This window comes from Coenobita brevimanus, chromosome 1 (assembly GCF_032717465.1).
Source record: "Coenobita brevimanus isolate Jiangsu-jjx chromosome 1, ASM3271746v2, whole genome shotgun sequence".
NCBI classification, from domain to species: domain Eukaryota; kingdom Metazoa; phylum Arthropoda; class Malacostraca; order Decapoda; family Coenobitidae; genus Coenobita; species Coenobita brevimanus.
The window spans coordinates 30517011-30536673 of NC_136954.1; positions in this window are offsets into that span (position 1 = coordinate 30517011).

Here is a 19663-nt window from a genome sequence, read left to right on the forward strand (position 1 = left end):
GAGCGAGGCAGGGATTGCTGGGTGAGGCAGGTATGTTACTGAGGCAGCGGTGTGAGTGAGGCAGGTTTATTACTGAGAAGGGTCTGTTACTTAGGCAAGGGACTGGGTGACGCAGGGGTGTGGGTGAGGCTGGCGTATTGGTGAGGGAGGGGTGTGAATGAGGTAAGTTTGTGGTTGAGGCAGGAGTGGGTGGGTGAGGCAAGGATGTGGTTCAGATGGGGATAGGTGGGTGGGTGAGGCAAGGATGTGGGTAAGGCAAGGATGTGGGTGAGGCAAGAAAGACGGCAGACCACCCAGCCCAACCCACTCCCCCCACCTGCTGGCTGGTCATCCATCACATCATCCTTTTTCTCCATTGTATTCATTATATATCCCATCCACGCACATCACACTGCTTCTTTGGTTTACTGAACGTCCTGTATTTGTTCCATATAATTTATCACATCTGTCCACTGTAACGTTTGTCCATGGGTTTAATTGTCCGCTTCTCCAGTTGTCCACCACACAAACTGTCCACCACACCAACTGTCCACCACACCAACTGTCCACCACACCAACTGTCCATCACACCAACTGTCCATCACACCAACTGTCCATCACACCAACTGTCCCTATCAAAACTCTCCACTATCAACTGCCTCAGCCTTTCTTGTCTACTACACTTTTCACTGCATTATTTGTGAGCAGCGATATGCACTACACAGAATCACAAGCACCAGCACCAAACACTGTGTCTTGAAGTTAACGCATGTCGCTTCACTGTGAAAGATTAACGCCGAAGCCTTTCCATGGACCTCCATTACTTGAGGAGCTGACATGATAAAGATCTCAGTAGATTTAGGTCACGGGTAAATCCCTGCACGGTTAGATATGATCCATTGGCTTAGGTCTGAGTTGCTTATACGTTAATAGATATAGAACTTCTCATTGTAATCCGGTAGCGTAAAAACCTGCACGCAAGTAAAAAAGTAAATAATTTGTCACTATTCATATTAACACTCGTCACTGTAACGCAACGCAACTCCGAAAGCACGTGCACTCAACCCCAAAGACGCACAAACAGATGCAAGCAAAGAAGGGGGCACTCAGAGGCCATGAAGTGAAGACTGGAAAGTATAGAGAAAGACTGTTATACGAGACGAAAATATGCATAGCTACAAGGGCATGCTGGTTAATGTCTCACACAAACAACAGACGGCGCTGGGCTGAGAGGGAGCCTTAGCTGTCGGGAAGTAGCTTTAACACCAGCTTTCCGGTTAATATATAATGCCACTCTAAAGCTGCGCGTATCTATCAGGCCGATGCTGGACGATAGCTAGAGAGATCAAAGAACTATTTCATGTTTATCCCTCCACCCCTCGACAAGGCAAGTCTTAGGCGAAGAGAGCTTTGTGGGGGGGAGGGGAGGGGGGGATATCTCTCGACTAGTCAGAAATGCTAAACACGTAAACGTAGGACTAGTTACACTGCTTGAAATTTTAATTCAGAATCTGGCTGACTTCTGTCTGACTGGCATGTTGACATGACTAAACTGATATGACATAGCATGACAAGTGACATGAAAACAACACTAATTTAACGTGACGACGTTATGGCATGACATAACAGGTTAACATAATTTGACATGACATGGCAACACTGACATGACATACGAAATCACATGACATAACAATTTAAAAACTGATGACAGCACAGACATGTCATACATGACATGAAAACAATAACATGACAGGACTGGAGTATGACTCGTCCGGGTAGCACTGACATGAGACCGAATGACAGCAATGGCATGGCGTGACAGTACAACACTGACATGCCTGCAATGGAATGTCATAACACGACGACATAGTGAGATGACATTGCATAGCAGCATTGACTTGACATGTGAATACAAGACATGACAGCACTGACATGACGTACATGATATTACAGCACTGATATGACTTACCATGACACGACATGACAGGACGACTGACATGTCATACGATAACACTGACATGAGATGACAGGACTGAAATGACGTACGACAACAAAATGACATGAAATGACATGACAGGACTGACATGGCATATGACAACACTGGCATGAGATGACATAACAAGACTGACATGGGATAAGACAACACTGGCATGAGATAGTAATACTGACATGACATGAAGACAGCACTGGCTTGGCATATACATGACATGACAATATTAACAACGAGATTACATGACAACAATGACGTGAGTTGACGACAAGAAAGTACTTCTGTGACAAGACATGACATGACAGCACTGCCACACCATACATGACATAACACATGACTACAGCACTGATATTGTGTGGCAAGACTGAACTGACATGACATGGCATGACAAAACAGCACTGACATAAGATAACGCGACATGACACCACTAATACATGATATGACAGCACTGACGTTATGTGACGATAGCACAAACTACAAATGGCATGACATAACAAGACATGGCATGACATAACAAGACATGGCATGACATACTGTTAAATTAGGTACTTGACATGGTCACAGAAGCAGCATACAAGAAATGATGACATGATTGATAACATGACATGATGAAATTACTAAAGACAGCAATAATATGGCATGAAATAGCATAACATTATAGCCTTTGTAACATGATGTGTCATGATGGCATCGGCATGACATCGCTGACATTGACGTGACATGGCACTAACATGAAACACAACAGTACTGACACATTGTACGAGATGATGATTTAGCATGACAGCACCGACACGACATGACAGCACTGACACGACATGACAGCACTGACACGACATCACTGACACTGACATGACATGACATTAACATAATCCACGACAGCACTGGCAAAGTATACGACTTAGCATGACAGCACCAACATGATATGACAGCACTGACACAACATGACCGCACTGACATAACCGCTGACATAAAAACCACATGAAGTTTTGTACGGTTCGTGCAGTAGAGGAAATACACCTGAATTTTATTTATTCATATTTATTTATTTATTTATTACGGGTCACAGTAGGTCTGGCCAATGTTAAGGCAGCTCCGGACTCGCCCTAGCAGTGACCCAGTCTCGGTTGCCCCAGCCTCCTGTAGGCACCACATGACTGGGTCTTAACGAGGTAGGGCCTCAAACCGTCCGACATATGCCCATTTGTAACCTGAAGACTGTGCGTAGGAACCCTTACGTATACCCAACTTCCGTATATAGCATCAACCTATCTATCTATTTGTCTATCATTCTATATATCTCTGTATCTATGTATTTGTTTACATGTCTGTCAGCGTATATGTTTATCTCTATAGCCATTCAGCTCTATGTCTATCTGCCTATCCATCTATTAATCTACATACCTATCTATATCCCTACATCTGTCTATCCCAGCAGTTCTCAATGTTTTTTCAGGTCGCGCCACCCTTATCCTTGGTTCACATAATCACACGCCCCCTAGCCTTGGTCAGCATATCCAGCCCTCCCTCCCTACTTGCTGCCATAATCTAACTGTAAATTTTCTTTTCCAGAATTACTATTATTTTTGCCGCGGGTTCAAGTGGACATTAACCCAGTTGAATACAGGCTGCATTAGCCCTTCCGCAGTTCACTCTCCTCCTTCTAGAGAGATAGCGGAGGGAAGATGAGGAACGTGTATATTTTAACTGAGTTTGGTCTGTCTTGCAGTATATGATTTATTGGTATTTTTAATTTTCACCCGAAACGAAAAGATTAGAGAAAAGAATCGAGAAGGCGACTAGGTGACAGGCATGAAGGAAAGAAACCTACTTCAAAGATAAATGTGCTTTGAAGACTGACACAGAGACAGAATATGAATACTGAATATAAATCAACAGTTTATCGTGACACACACACACACACACACACACACACACACACACACACACACACACACACACAGGTGGAGAACCACTGGTCTGTCCATCTGTCTGACTATTCATCTATCTCTAAAAATATCCATTCATCTATCTGTCAGTCTATTTGTATATCTTTCTATGTAGCCCTATATCTACCTATGTTTTTATCTGTATCTATATGCCTACCTATATATTTATCTATCTCTGTATATAGCTCTATCTATTTATTCATTTGTCTACCGATATATCTATCTAAATATATCTCTGTACCCATAACTGTCTATCCATTAGTCTCTCTCTCTCTCTCTCTCTCTCTCTCTCTCTCCATCCATCCATCAGTCATACGAGTACATTACTTCACTCTAAAGCTTCACCCTCGACCCGTCATTCACCGCTCACCCTTGTGAACTCAACCTCACCCCTCTTAACTCAGCCCCATCCCTTCTTAACTCAGCCCCATCCCTTCTTAACTCAGCCCCATCCCTTCCTAACTCAGCATCACCCCTTCTTAATTCAATGGTTGTTTCTTACGAGAGAGAGAGAGAGAGAGAGAGAGAGAACAGCAGTTTTTAGAGCGCAGTTAGTCATCATCATCATCATCATTATCATATTCATAACAATGAAGTTAGTGCTATGGTTACCACCCAACGCCGTAAGAAGTCCTTTTGGCCAGTCACTTACAATGAGAGTCACCTCAAGGCAGCATTAAATCGAGTCACTGGGTGGTGGCCGCCTCTGTCTGCCACAAACAATATTACCCATTGGCGGAAAAGCCGACACAGCCAAAGATTTAAGGGAAAAAAGAAAAGCGTCCTTGCACTGAAACGTTAGTGTGATTCAGAACTTCGTATTTAAGATGGCATACGAGATTTCTCAACATCTTTCATTTAGCGACGTGCGTATTACGTCACATTTTTTTTTAGCTTTGTTCTAATCTGTCTTAATACTGAAATAATTTGCATCAATAACATACAAGAGAAGAGTAGGTGTATTGTGCAAATTAAGTCACCGAGGATGAGGTGTTCGAAAATTATAATAAATATATGAACAAATAAGTGTACACAGCGACTCTGTATATCCAAAGCAACGAAAAGTTCAGTCGAGACATTTTTTTCCTCCTTCAACTCTAGGACGTGCTGTCATATTTCATTCTTGCTATATCCAGACGATTTTATTCAACTGAGGTGAAAATCCCTAACGTTGAAGCGATAAGAAACAGTCTCCATGAACCCCTTCCCTACGAGAGGTCTCTCCCATGGGGCATAAAGCTTTCTAGCTGTAGCAATAATAATAATAATAATAATAATAATAATAATAATTTTCTAAAAAGTTATTGCAGTGATTTACATAAGCCTTTCAATACAACCACCCTTTCCATTTATTCTTACTAGTACCAAGGGATTTTATTTAGTTTAGGACAGCCCTAACATTTATTCAATATGGACGGTGGGTGTTAGCACCGACGTAGTGGCATGTGGAGGTGCATGGTATGTAGGAGGATTGCTGGGCCTTGGAAACAGACTGTGAAGTCTATGCCCAGAGTCGGACACATAAAACAAAGGACCCTTTGAGCAACAGGAATTAGATGTAGCCTTCATTAACGTCTCTGCCACGGTAGTAACTTTCCTGTGCTGCATAAAATCACGTGTTTGGTAACCACAATTATCCCCTTACAACTATACTCTTTTTACTCCAACCTGGCCTAAAATTGCAATCTGTCCACCTTGAACGCTGAGTTATAACAATAGATTAACACTAGAATATGATGCTAGTCACGAGGAAGTACTAGGGAAAGAAGGTTGAGCTGTAGCACTGTCTTTCCACTGCCACTGAGCTACGTGAAGTAAGCTGCAAAAGGACGAAAATCTGGGCCAAGTTAAGGTGAACAGAGTATAGTTTCTCATTTATAAATTCATGTGCCTACCAGACTGTTTTATTCAGCCCAGGAGAGACGTTATGAGCTAGATAGGTTTGGCAGTGGTTCCTTTATACTTTCCAAACTAGACACCCTTCGTAAGCTGTGAAAAACTGCGTGTTGATGACCTGGTTAAAACACACACACACACACACACACACACACACACACACACACACCTCATCGAACTGAAAGGATTAAAGTAGTAAATCCGTCCTGGTAGTGAATGGGTTAATGCATTTCGAGATCATGGTGTCAATATTCGTGGGTGTGGGCGCATGAAATCAAAACCTATAATCGTTTCATCTCATCAGAGGGGAAAAATTAGCTTTCTTATCCATTTTTTAGCATCTGACTGGTGGTGGAGTGAGACACCTTCACGTAGTTGCTCTAATAAAACTGGCCTCGTTATGTAACTACGTCTCTAAGCTCCCTCCTTATCACCCGAACTGAGGACGGTGGCCTGCAGTAGGGAACATCAGCCTGCAGTCCACCGGGTTCACGTTTCGAGGAGCCTGGAGCCAAAGTAACAACATTAAACATATGACTGACAAAGCACTGCAACAGAGGCAAATAGTCTAATCAGTGCACGACAGCTCTCTACCCCTACCCCTGGTGTTTGCTGAGTGTGCTGAGTATGTGTGTAATGTGTGTGAGAATAGAGGTGTGTGTGTGTGTGTGTGTGTGTGTGTGTGTGTGTGTGTGTAAAGAGGGGAGTATAGTGAACGTGCAGCCAATTCACCCGTCATCCCCATCGCATCCCTCCCCGCTTCACCACATGCTTCAGCCAGCCTTCCCACATTCAGTCACACCGCACACTCAAGTCTCACTCCCCCCCCCCCGTCCAACCCTTCCCTCATATCCCTTTACCATATCCCCATCCTATAGAGATGTGGGAAGTATTATTAATAATAATAATGAAATAATAATTTAATAATAATAATAATAATAATAATAATAATAATAATAATAATAATAATAATAACAACAACAACAACAACAGCAACAACAACAGCAACAACAACAGCAACAATAATAATAATAATAATAATAATAACAACAATAATAATGATGATAATCATCATCATCATCATCATCATCATCACCTGTGTTGCCCCATGAGAAGAGTAGGAGCCTGGGGTTAGGCATGTCGGTCCTGACATTCAAGATGAGAATTACCAGCCTCACTCATACCTGAGTGGCATTATATGAGCAGTAAACCCCAACCAACCCTTGGATATAAACCTGCACAGGCCCAATCCGGTTGGAGCGCCCTAATTACCCACTACAATCAAATGAGGTGGTACCTCGGATTGCCACCACCGGCAGGGTAGGGCTGGAGGCACAGGGTCCTCCCGGTCGCCATCAAGCGACTGTGCCGGCAGCGACTGTTGCTATTTCCGGGAATGCTCGTCGGCGAAGAGGTGACGGTGCGGCCTTATTCTTTACCAACATCCGCGGCCTTACCACAAATTTAAACTCAGTTCATTTTTTCCTTCAATCCATATCCCCTTTGGCCCTTTTCCTCACAGAACCACAAATCTCACCCTCTACCGATATATCTCCATTTTGTTTTCCCGGTTACCATCTCCTTACAAACTTCCGTAACAAGGGCGGCACCTGTTGTTATATCAAATCCCAATATGCAGTTGATACTATTTTAAACTTCACTTCATCCAGTTTTGATTACTCATTATATAAATTAAATTGCCTAAACATTACCAAATATATCTGTGTAGTTTATCGTTCCCCCAATGCTTCCTCGGAACCCAGTGTATTTGATTCCATATCCACTTAGTTGAGTAACCTTGACCTTGCCCTTGGCAATGAAATTACCATTTTGGGTGATTTTAACATACACAATGTTGAATGGTTATTGTATTCTGCCCGGACTGACGACGCTGGTCTAGAATGCGAGCTGTTTGCGGAATCGTTTAATCTCACCCAGTTGGTAAAGCAACCAACCAGAATACCTGATAATCCTGACCATAATGCCCATCTCTTGGATTTATTCTTGACAAATAATCCAGATCAATACAGGATAGAGGTACTGTCACCACTTGGATCCTCTGACCACAATCTCATCAAAGCCTCATTAGTTAACCTTCCTACACCTCCCCATTCCGAACCTGTCAGGGTGACCCGATGGCACTTTGACAGGGCAGACTGGGATGGATTTATAAATTATCTTGCTGATGTTCCATGGCAGTCTTTCTTCTCTAGTGATCCCAATTCTACCCAGTCCCACATTTGCGACTTAATACTAGCTGGTATGGATTTATTCATACCAAGTCAACAATTCACTAAAAGATCAAACTCTCCAAAATGGTTTGATGGCAATTGTGCTAGAGCAACAGCCCAAAAGTCATTAGCATATAACTCTTACTTGAAATAAAAAACATCTGAATCACTCTCCCAATTTAAAATTGCTAGAAATCATGCAAAAGCTGTATTAAATCTATCTAAATCAAACTTTCTTCAAAAGCAAGCATCAAAACTACTTAACAACCCTAATGACAATAGAATATTCTGGTCAACTCTTAATTCTTTCAATAATAACTTTAACAAGTCATCTTCCATTCCCCCACTAAAATCTTCAGATGGCAATATTACAAATGATCCACGTGGGAAAGCAGATATCTTTGCTAGTACCTTTGCAAGAAACTCTACCATAGATGATACCAGCCAGAATGTCTCAGTACTGGAACTTGATTCTCCCGAAACTGACCCACTTAAAATACAGACAAGATTCGTAAAATCCATCCTAGACAATTTACCTACCAACAAAGCTCCAGGCCCAGATGGAATTCCGCCAATTGTTTTGAAAAAGTGTTCCCCTGAACTTGCCTCTGTCCTAGCCAAATTATTCAGACTATGCATACGTACTTCTTTATTCCCAAATTCATGGAAAGAAGCCAATATCCACCCAGTTCCGAAGAAAGGAAGTTCGTCTGACCCCTCCAATTACAGACCAATAGCTGTCACATCTTCTCTTGGTAAGGTATTTGAAACTTTAATTAATAAGCATATTGTTAAACATCTTGAATCCAACAACTTAATTAGTGATAGACAATACGGTTTTCGCCACGAAAGATCCACCATTGACATACTCAATCTCTTAACTCATACCATCCATCAATCAACTGATCTTTTTGGAGAAACTCATGCAGTAGCTCTTGATATCTCTAAAGCTTTCGACAGAGTATGGCACCGTTCCCTGCTGTCCAGACTCCCTTGCTATGGACTAACGTCTTTTGTTCCTTTGATTTCTTCTTATCTTAGTGACAGGAAAATAAGAGTTAAAGTAGATGATGTATATTCAAATTTCCACTCAATTAATGCCGGCGTGCCGCAGGGATCAGTTCTGGCGCCAACCCTATTTCTGGTTCATATTAATGATCTCTTATCTGTCACTCACAATCCCGTTCACTCATATGCAGATGACTCAACACTACTTAGTTCATTCACACTCAGACATCCATTTACAAAGTCTAATATCTCTACCTCTCAACTCAGTACAGCCATCTCCATAAATCAAGATCTAGCTACAATCAGTGAATGGGGACAAAACAACCTTGTCTCTTTTAATGCTAGTAAAACTAAATATATACAGTTTACTAATAGACAGATATTGCCAGATTCGTACATTACCTTCAGTGCTACTAATATTCCCATCTCCAAAAGTATTGAAATTCTTGGTGTCTCACTTAACAGTGCCCTCAGCTGGACCTCTCATGTCAGATCACTTGCTAAAACCGCCTCAAAGAAACTTGGATTATTGTACAGAGTCCGTAACTTCTTCGCCGATGAGCAGTTAGCTGTAATTTATAAGAGTCATGTGCGCTCTCAGCTTGAATATTGCTCACCCTTGTGGAATGGTTGTGGAGAGGTTGCATTAAGACAACTTGACAAAATTCAGAATAAAGCTGTTAGAATCATTAACAACCCTGCCATTACATATAAACTACCTCCCCTGCAAGTAAGAAGGAATGTTGCCTCCCTTGCATTATTTTACAGATATTTTTTTGGCAAATGCTCAGACGAAGTTGCGTCCATGGTGCCACCTCTCCATGCCTTCCCTCGTGCTACACGGGCATCTGGTAGCAGTCATGACTGGAATGTCACTCAACCATATTGCAGAACTTCTGCCTATCAGAATTCTTTCATTCCCCGAACTACATCTCTCTGGAACTCGCTTCTCCAGAGTTGTTTTCCTCCAAATTTCAACCCACAACTGTTCAAGTCTAACTGTTACAGATATTTTATGAATAGAGGACACCAGTAATCTGGTGTATGGATTATTTTTTTTTCCCCATTTGTTTTTCCTTCCTCTGTTCTGTTATTTAAAAAAAAAAAAAAACTATACCACCAGGCATCATTAGTTGGTTATATGGTTACCACCCAGCGTGGTAAATGGTTTCCTGGAGTACAGGAAACAGTTTGACTTGTTACTCAGTGTAGAGTCACCCGCAGACAAAAGCAAGAGGAAAGAATGAAGGAAAGAAAGACAGCAGAGGAAGGACGGAAAGAAGGAAGGATGAGAGGAAAAGGCAGTCACCCGAGAGCAGCACTGCATCGAGTGAGTGGACAGTGAGCGCCCTCACCTACCACCAGGTAAAATAAATAGTAACCACATAATACTCACTATCATTTTCATTATTGTATCTCCTTCTTATTCTTCTTTTTCTCATTATTATTATTATTATTATTATTATTATTATTATTATTATTATAGGTGGTAGGTGCGTGCGCTCGCTATCCAATCACTCAATGTAGTACTGCCTTAGGTGTCTGCCTTTTCCTCTCTTCCTTCCTTCCTTTTCTGTCTTTCCTTCATTCTTTCCTCTTCCGTCTGCCTACTGGTGACTTTACACTCCCTCTTCTGTGTTTCTTTCTTTGACTCTTTCCTCGTCCTTCTGCATACGGGCGACTCTACACTGAGTGACAAGCCAAATGGTTTCCTGAACAACAGGAAACCATTTACTACGCTGGGTGGTAACCATAAATCCAGAATGTGGCACCTGGTTGTTTAGTGGATAATTAAGGCGCTTCAATCGGACTGAGCCTGTGTAGGTTTATCTCCAAGGGGTGGTTGGGGTTTACTGTTATCGTAATGATACTCAGGGATGAGTGAGGCTGGTCAGTCTCATCTTAAATGGCAGGACTGACTTGCCTACCCCCGGGCTCCTACACTCCTCAAGAGGCAACATAGGATTGGATGATGGATGGATGGATTATTATTATTTTTATTGTTTTTATTATTATTGCTATTACTATTATTATTTTTATTATTATTATTATTATTATTATTATTATTATTATCATTATTATAATTATTATTATTATTATTATAGGATACGAAATAATGATTCATGAAAGATGTGTAGTAAGGAAGTCGGTGGACACCAGAATCGAAGAGAGAGTACTGAGATGGTATGGTCAATATGGAGAGAATGGATAAAGACAGAGTGGTGAAAAAGGTGTATCTGAGTGAATTTGAAGGAGGGAAGAGGCGAGGTAGGCCAAGGAGAAGGTGGAGAGATATTGGTGGATGAGTGTGTGAGGAAGAGAGGTTTGGAAGTCGGTGAGGCTAGGGAACTGACAAGAGATCGAGACTGCATGACTATTGTGAGAAGTGCATGATCAGGGATTTGGCACCTCTTTTTAACGTGGCAGCGTCTGGATTGACTCTATCGGATACGTTTATGTGAAGCTACAAAATGTGGTGAATGTTTTTGGCATATCCAGTAAAGCCAGAATTCCGGGGGCTTGAATGATGAGTGAATGAAAGCGTGGCCCACTGGACTGGCAAATTTGGCCTGTCTGGACATTGATACTCCTCACCCTGCCCTAGAGTGGAAAAGGAGGTCCGGATGATGATGATGAATTATTATTATTATTATTATTATTATTATTATTATTATTATTATTATCATCATCATCATCATGATCATGTTTCCACTAAGATTACTGCTCCCTTCCTAACTACCGTCGTAACTACCCTACCCTAAGTTCCCACACCAAAAGGCACCCACTCTCCTCCTAATGACTATCACAACTAATAACACATTACTCCTGCACTCCCTCAATGCACTACCCTCGCTAGTAGCATAAGAAACGATGGAAGCCGATCTGTTCCGGGATCACTAGAAATTAACACGGAGCTGAAACAAAGTCCCGTACAAATATTTATCATCCCCAGAGTGTTGCATTCCCTTGCGACACACATATAGTTCTTGTTCTTAATAGAAAGCAATTTTACGGTTACTTCTTATTGCACCATCATTTTATAGTATAAATTTTATACTGTGATGTATCTGGACAGCGGGAGTGTTCGGGAGGAGGAGAGAAGGAGGAGGGAAAATGTCGCTTTGGAGAAAAAACGTCGGGAGAAAGAGAAGAATAAGGAAAAGGCCAAAGCAAAACAAGAAAAGGAACGACAAAAGGCCATAGCTAAAAAGATGGCCCACATGGAATGCGGGGAGGAGGACGAAAATGCAAAGGCAGGGAAGAGGAGAGAAAAAACAGCAAAAAAGGAGATTCGGCAGGCTGCCAAAGAGCGCGTGAAGGATTGGGAGTACATGAAGGCAAGGGGTGAGAAGATCAACATAAAAGACTATGACTCGGAGGAAGAGGAGTATGAAAAAGGACAACTTATAGGAGTTATGGCATTGAATGTGTCCCCACCTTGCCCTGCCCCGGTTCGTAGTAAGGGTAAAAAGAATGGGTCCGGTCGGGGCAAGGGAGGCAAACGATCTATGAAAGGTCGTAGAAGGACATTCACGGATCCCTCGGCCATCACTTAAGTGGAGTGATTGGTGTGAGTTTTATTATATTTCTGCCATGATTTTTTCTCTTTTGCATAATTTTAATCTAGGTTATTTATTTAGGAAGGACCTTTATTGATTGGGCCTCTTTTTTTTTTTTTTGCATTTTCATTGAACGCTGTCTTCACTGTTCTATTTCTAATTAGCTTTTAATTTTCTTTTATACCTTTCATGTATGGAATGTCACGAATTTGCAAGATTGTGTATTTATACAAATTCGTGACTTTGTACTTTTGTGGGAAGCCACAAACTCTAGTGGAAGACCCACTGTGTATCACTCAGTTTAATCGTCCTTGTATGCACTTTGATCGCAATGGTTTAACCGTCCCTGTATGCACTTTGAGTGCAATGGTTTAACCGTCCTTGTATGCACTTTGATCGCAATGGTTTAACCGTCCTTGTATGCACTTTGATCACAATGGTTTAACCGTCCCTGTATGCACTTTGATCGCAATGGTTTAACCTTCCTTTTATGCACTTTGATCGCAATGGTTTAACCGTCCTTGTATGCACTTTGATCGCGATGGTTTAACCGTCCTTTTATGCACTTTGATCGCAATGGTTTAACAGTCCTTTTATGCACTTTGATATCAATGGTTTAACCGTCCCTGTATGCACTTTGATCTCAATGGTTTAACCGTCCCTGTATGCACTTTGATCTCAATGGTTTAACCATCCTTGTATGCACTTTGATCGCAATGGTTTTTCTGAACATTCGTCACTGCTTCATAAGTGACTGTTCTTGTGCACGACATTAGTGCTTCACTGAGTGATTTTATTGCGTGTGTATATCGTTCGCCCTGCCTCTGTTGATCCTTGAAGTTGGGCCACGCCCACTTCCGGTGAACATGCCCATTTCTCACTCCTCTGTGCCAAGCGTGAGAATATTAGTTAATTGGAGAGGGACCTTCGTTAACTTCAGACATGTGCCACGGTGAGGATTCCCGGGACTTCACCTACTCCCGAGCTGTGGGCCTTGGATTGGCGACGCCATTCCCCTCCACTCACTATAGGTAGTAGTTACTAATGGACGGCCAAGGGTGAGATGGATAGCGCGTGTCTCGAGCTGGGGGTTGTCTGTGATTCCCATAGATCACCCATCTCTCCATCGGCAGCCCAGGGAGTGTGATCGTAGCTACGGAGGAACAGACAGGAAGATCGTCTTGTGGCGTCTTAGCGACGACTCCAATCTGCAGACCCGTGACTCCACATCTCCAATTGACAGTATCTTTTTTCTGTTCTCTAGGCTTAATCTAGCATGACTGATTGAGTGAGTGAATTTGCTTTGAGATTATTGTAACGTAAATTTATACTGTAATGAATAAATTTACAGTTCCTCTCTTTGAGGTCAATTAAATGTAAGAATTGTGTTTCACTTCTCCATATTGTTCTCCACATTTGTTTCTCCCAGTTTGAACAAATTTCTTATATTAATCACGACTGGTAGTTAAGCCAGTTCTTTCACACTGATTCATAATTAATCCATTGTGCCAGCCAGGAGTTAGCACCTGCAAGAATCTGTTTTTATTATTATTAATGATTGTCAGGGGTAAGGACACCTTCTCAGAGGCCAACAGTACTAACAATAAAGCATTCGTGAGTAGTTAGTCTCCGCTGTTTACTGCTGAGAAAGTTTATGAAATTCTCGTCTTTAAAGATACATCTGGTGATCTCGGAAGTCATAATGAAAAAGACAAAAACTGAGATAATATCAGAAAGTTTAACATGAACAAAATTGAAGAAACTTACGAGGAAGAGGAACTTTGAAGGCATCGAAATGAAGGCTTTTTATGAGGAAGGAAAAAAAAAAAAATTAAGAACTGTGCCGGAGAAGTAACAAGCAACAGGAATGAATTAGTAAAAACAGACAATGACCGACGAATTGTATGCAAAGGTGTAATATGTAAAAGTAAATCGCTAAGGAAGAGGTGTTAGGAAGTCTCCTCAGCCGACAAGAAGACTCGCCTTTGAAGCCATTTTCCTGAACCACTGAAGTACGATGACGTCATTTTAACTTTATTCTTTCAGTACAGGCCGCTCGAAGTGAAGGGATAAGGATGAGGAAAAAGTATAAACCAAACAATTAACTAAGTAAATAAATACATAAAACTGCTAAATAACTTAGTAAATACTGTAAATAAGTAACTATTCTCTTCCCGCTTTCAAACCGATGATGAATTTCTTCGCATCTCGCTACCAACACAGGTTTATATTCAGCTTTGAGCAGCATCTTCATTTCTTTCTCCTCAACTTGACCAAGATCTTTATGCCTTTTTTGCTTATTTCCCCGAACTTAGTGGCAGGAACAAGCAATAATACACCTATTCATGGATCCCGTAGCACTTCTTCGTGACAAGCATCGTACTCGTGCAACGAAACGTACAGTTCTCCGTCACGTTTCACGAATCTACAATATAATGGTCTCACATGCTGAAGAACTGCTGAAGGGGTTAAAACAGCCTCCATAAACTTTTCCATCAGGTGAGAAAAATCTTCACTATTTAATTCTTTCCACCTCCATACGATTTTGTTCAGCTTGCAAGTCCCCTCATCCCGTACACCTTAACCCTCTGATGCTGTCGTAAAAAAATCTTTACTGTGTTTTGTTCGCTGATAATGTAAACATATCTTCACTACTGTGTTTTGTTCTTGCTGCCAACAGATGATTTTATTCAGCATGGGGGAGGACAGACACTATACTGAAAGGGTAACCGTCATAATCATCCAACCCCTCCAGTTAGTGTCTCGTACGGTGAATATAATCGTCTGGAGGCAGCAGGGGTTAAATGGAAAAATGCGTCACGGGACTGAGAGGGTTTATCGTCTCATGTAACCCCTAAGGGACGGTCAAGGTCACTGAAACTGAGTCAGTGTAATGGGGTCATGAGGCTGCACATCCCCTATAAGTATGGTGATAATCGGAGGCGAAAAGTAACGAAATAATAATAATAATAATAATAATAATAATAATAATAGTAATGTACATATGAGCAAAGTGATGTGTACTGAAAGAGAGGAGGGCTCCTGGTGTGATGTTCTACTGAATGGGAAGAGATCTGAATTTATACGAGAAATTTAAACATCTGGATGCAGTGATTTAGAAGAGGTAAAAGTGCAAGGTAAATCGAGAGTAGAGTGTCATATGGAAGGAAAGTGGACTGTACTATGAAGGCCTTAATACGAAACAAAATCCTAAACACTGCAGCTAGAAGAGAAATACAAGAAGGAATACTGATACCCATATAAACATATGGGTGTGAGGCCCCTGGTGTGCCAGGAAAACAAAAGGAGTTAGAACGGTGGAGGTGAGGGTCTTAAGAAACGTGTGTGGAGTGAGATGAGTGGACAGGATAGGTAATATGATTCGTGAAATGATGTGGCATAGGACGGTCAGTGCACAAGCGGCCTAAGACAGTGTGCTTACTGTAGAAGATACGGTCATAGAGAGGGAATGTATACTGGGTGGTGGAAAGGGTAATGTGAGTGAGGTTGAAGGTGTGAGGAGGCTTGATAGGCCAAGAAAGTGAATATTGCTGGTCGATAAGCGTGTGAGAAGGAGGTATGGATGCTGACGAGAATTGACCAAAGATCGAGTTGGCTGGATGAGTTGCGAATGGAAAAGTGCATGGTAAGGGCTTGACATTTTTTAAAATTAACTAAGATAAGACTGACTTCCCCCAACAGGTAATTTTAAGTTACGTGTGGAATGCTGTCCCTGTGAAATGGAGCCAGGATTCCGAAAGCTTGAATGGCAAATGAATGAGTGCGTGGCCCATTTCACTAAGCTTGCTGTTGGGCAGTTTTTCTACTACCATATTTTTTCCGTTTTCTTTCCTTTTTATACCGTACCTCACGCCTGCCGGTGGGAAAAAGAGGTGAGATGATGATGATGATGGTGATACTGCATAATAATAATAATAATAATAATAATAATTATTATTATTATTATTATTATTATTATTATTATTATTATTATCATTATTATTATTATTGTTGTTGTTGTTATCATTATTACTGATATTTGGTAAATGGGGTCGCCCACCATCTACAGAGTGGCAAGGTAAATGGTTTCCTGTAATATATGAACCATTTAAGGCACTCCAACCGAACGGGGCCTGAATGGGTTTATATCTGTGTGTGTGTGTGTGTGTGTGTGTGTGTGTGTGTGTGTGTGAGAGAGAGAGAGAGAGAGAGAGAGAGAGAGAGAGAGAGCAGGAGGGAAGAGGGAAGCGAGGAAGATGTGAGAGAAAAGGAGGAAGGGAGAGAGGGAAGGACAGAGGGAGTGGCAAAGAGAGAAAAGGGAAGGATGGGAGAGAAGAGGAAGGACGAAGAGGTGGAGGGAAGGACAGAGAGGGAGGTAATGGAGGAGTCTTCTTGCAATTGAAGGAGATGGACGAGTGAGGAGAGATGAAAGCTCTTGATATGATGAGGCTTACCTGTCTTGATGGAGGAGGAGGAGAAGGAGGAGGGAGGAGGAGGATGAGAAGGAGGAACAAGGCATTACTGAAAGTCATCCAAGTTTTAATCATCGCTTGGCATCAAAGAAGACAGTGACCAGATAGGAATGATGATGTGGAAGATGAAGATGGCGGGGAGCATTGGAAGGAGAGAGAGAGAGAGAGAGAGAGAGAGAGAGAGAGATTACAAGCTGGGCAGGGGAGGATAGAAAATGAGTGGGGGGGAGAGGAAGATGGAAGACTTGATGAATTAGAGTGGGAGGGGAGAGTGCGTGACAGATTAGGAGGAAGGCAGATGATGATTATGATGATGATGATGATGATGATGATGATGATGATGATGATGATGATGATGAGGAGGAGGAGGAGGAGGAGGAGGAAGATTACACAGGATTACACAGAAAACCAAACAGCAACAGACCTTATGGTCCTTTCGAGGCTGCTTGTTAGAGAAAACTATGACTACAAGATCTAACTCTACATGCTGAAGGATAAGGATAGTAAAGCAAGAAGGCTCCCCCCACCACCAAACCCTCCAGGAAAAAATGAGAAAAACCACCATGCAGCATGGAAAAACTGACATGGAAATTTTATAGGAAACACTGGAAAGGAAAAGTCACATTCATTAATACTTTATCTATAAGCTACCCGATAGAGTAACCTGAGAGAAAGTAAACAAATAAAATAATAGTTACGGCATGACATTATAAACCGGTACATTGAGTTAGTGGGAAGTCTGTGGACATAACGTGGAAGCTACACACTGCACAGTGTGGATGTTTAGGGGTGTTGAGGCAGCCTTGCCTGGCGCTTTTAAGGTAGGCAGCAGTCAATCAGGCCCTAGCTCCGTTTGCTCCACTGAGACAAGGAACTCTCCCATGTGGGACAAGTACACAAGTTTCATCCTGAAGCAGTGACCCCTGGTACATTAAAAAAATCCCGATGGTGGTCACTTGACTAACAGGGACCCTCAGTGATCCACAGCCCATCACAGGTCGAAAGTAAGAGTAGTGACCGTTAACTCAGGGTTATCTGTGCAGATCCTAATTTGTGCTTATATTGCTTTCTTTGCATTGGGGAGATTGAAAAATATATAAGACGGGTGTCTTAGATAAAAGGGGACTGCACAGTGCACAGTGTGGATGTGCAATGCACAGAGTGGATGTTTAGGGGTGGTGCGGCAACCTTCCCTGGCGCTTTTTAGGTAGGCAGCAGTCAATCAGGCAATAGCTCCGTTCACTCCACTGAGACAAGGAACTCTCCCATGTGGGACAGTACACAAGTTTCATCCTGAAGCAGTGACCCCTGGTACATTAAAAAAATCCCGATGGTGGTCACTTGACTAACAGGGACCCTCAGTGATCCACATCCCATCACAGGTCGAAAGTAAAAGTAGTGACCGTTAACTCAGGGTTATCTGTGCAGATCCTAATCTGTGCTTACTGTATATTACCTCATTTGCTTTGGGTAAATCGAGAAACGTATAATGACGTGACGTGACGCTATGTTAAGTTTACGGGGTGTCCTGTAGACACGAGGGGACTGCACAGTGTGGATGTTTAGGGGTGGTGCGGCAGCCTTGCCTGGCGCTTTTAAGGTAGGCAGCAGTCAATCAGGCCCTAGCTCCGTTCACTCCACTGAGACAGGGAACTCTCCCATATGGGACAAGTACACAAGTTTCATCCTGAAGCAGTGACCCCTGGTACATTAAAAAAATCCCGATGGTGGTCACTTGACTAACATGGACCCTCAGTGATCCACAGCCCATCACAGGTCGAAAGTAAGAGTAATGACCGTTAACTCAGGGTTATCTGTGCAGAGGAGGAGGAGGAGGGGGATGGAGTTGAAAGTGCAGGAGATTTAGGAGAAATTAAAGAAAGTGTGCGAGGGAGAGAAGGAAAAAATGTGGGGGAGAGTTTATGGGATCTGTGGAGGTTAGTTGTAAATCTCTCAGAGATATTCTCTCCTCTCTCTCTCTCTCTCTCTCTCTCTCTCTCTCTCTCTCTCACACACACACACACACACACACACACACCACTGTGAACAAAAACAACAGATTTTAATAATGTATGCAAAGCTACAGAGGAAAAAAAATAAGAAAAGGCGAATTAGCAGGAAGAAACATGCAAAAATAATGAAAAAGAAAATGTTTGGCAAAATGCATAAACAGAATAATGGATTATGTCAAAGGGTGGGAAATACTATGAAAAACTGAAATGGGAGAAATGGAGTTCCCCCGAGCTAAGCCCTGTATTGGACTATAGAGCCCCGCTAGGGTTACAGGAGCGAGCTACCACTCCCGGCACGGCAGCCCGGGCGAGGCTCGAACTCGCAATCCCCCGATTACGAGTCCAGCGCGCTACCACTGTGCTACCGCGCCCCCCTATGAAAAACTGAGTAAAGGAGTATTAATTAAAAAAACATAAAACAAAACTGAAGACAGTGATTTATAATACATACGTTTAAAAAGGCGAATACGAAATGGGAGTACTTTTGCGCATACGTATTACAGAAAGCGAATGTAGAATGGGGAGGACGAAACTGGATTGTTTAAATAAGTCTTCGAAATAAATGTGAA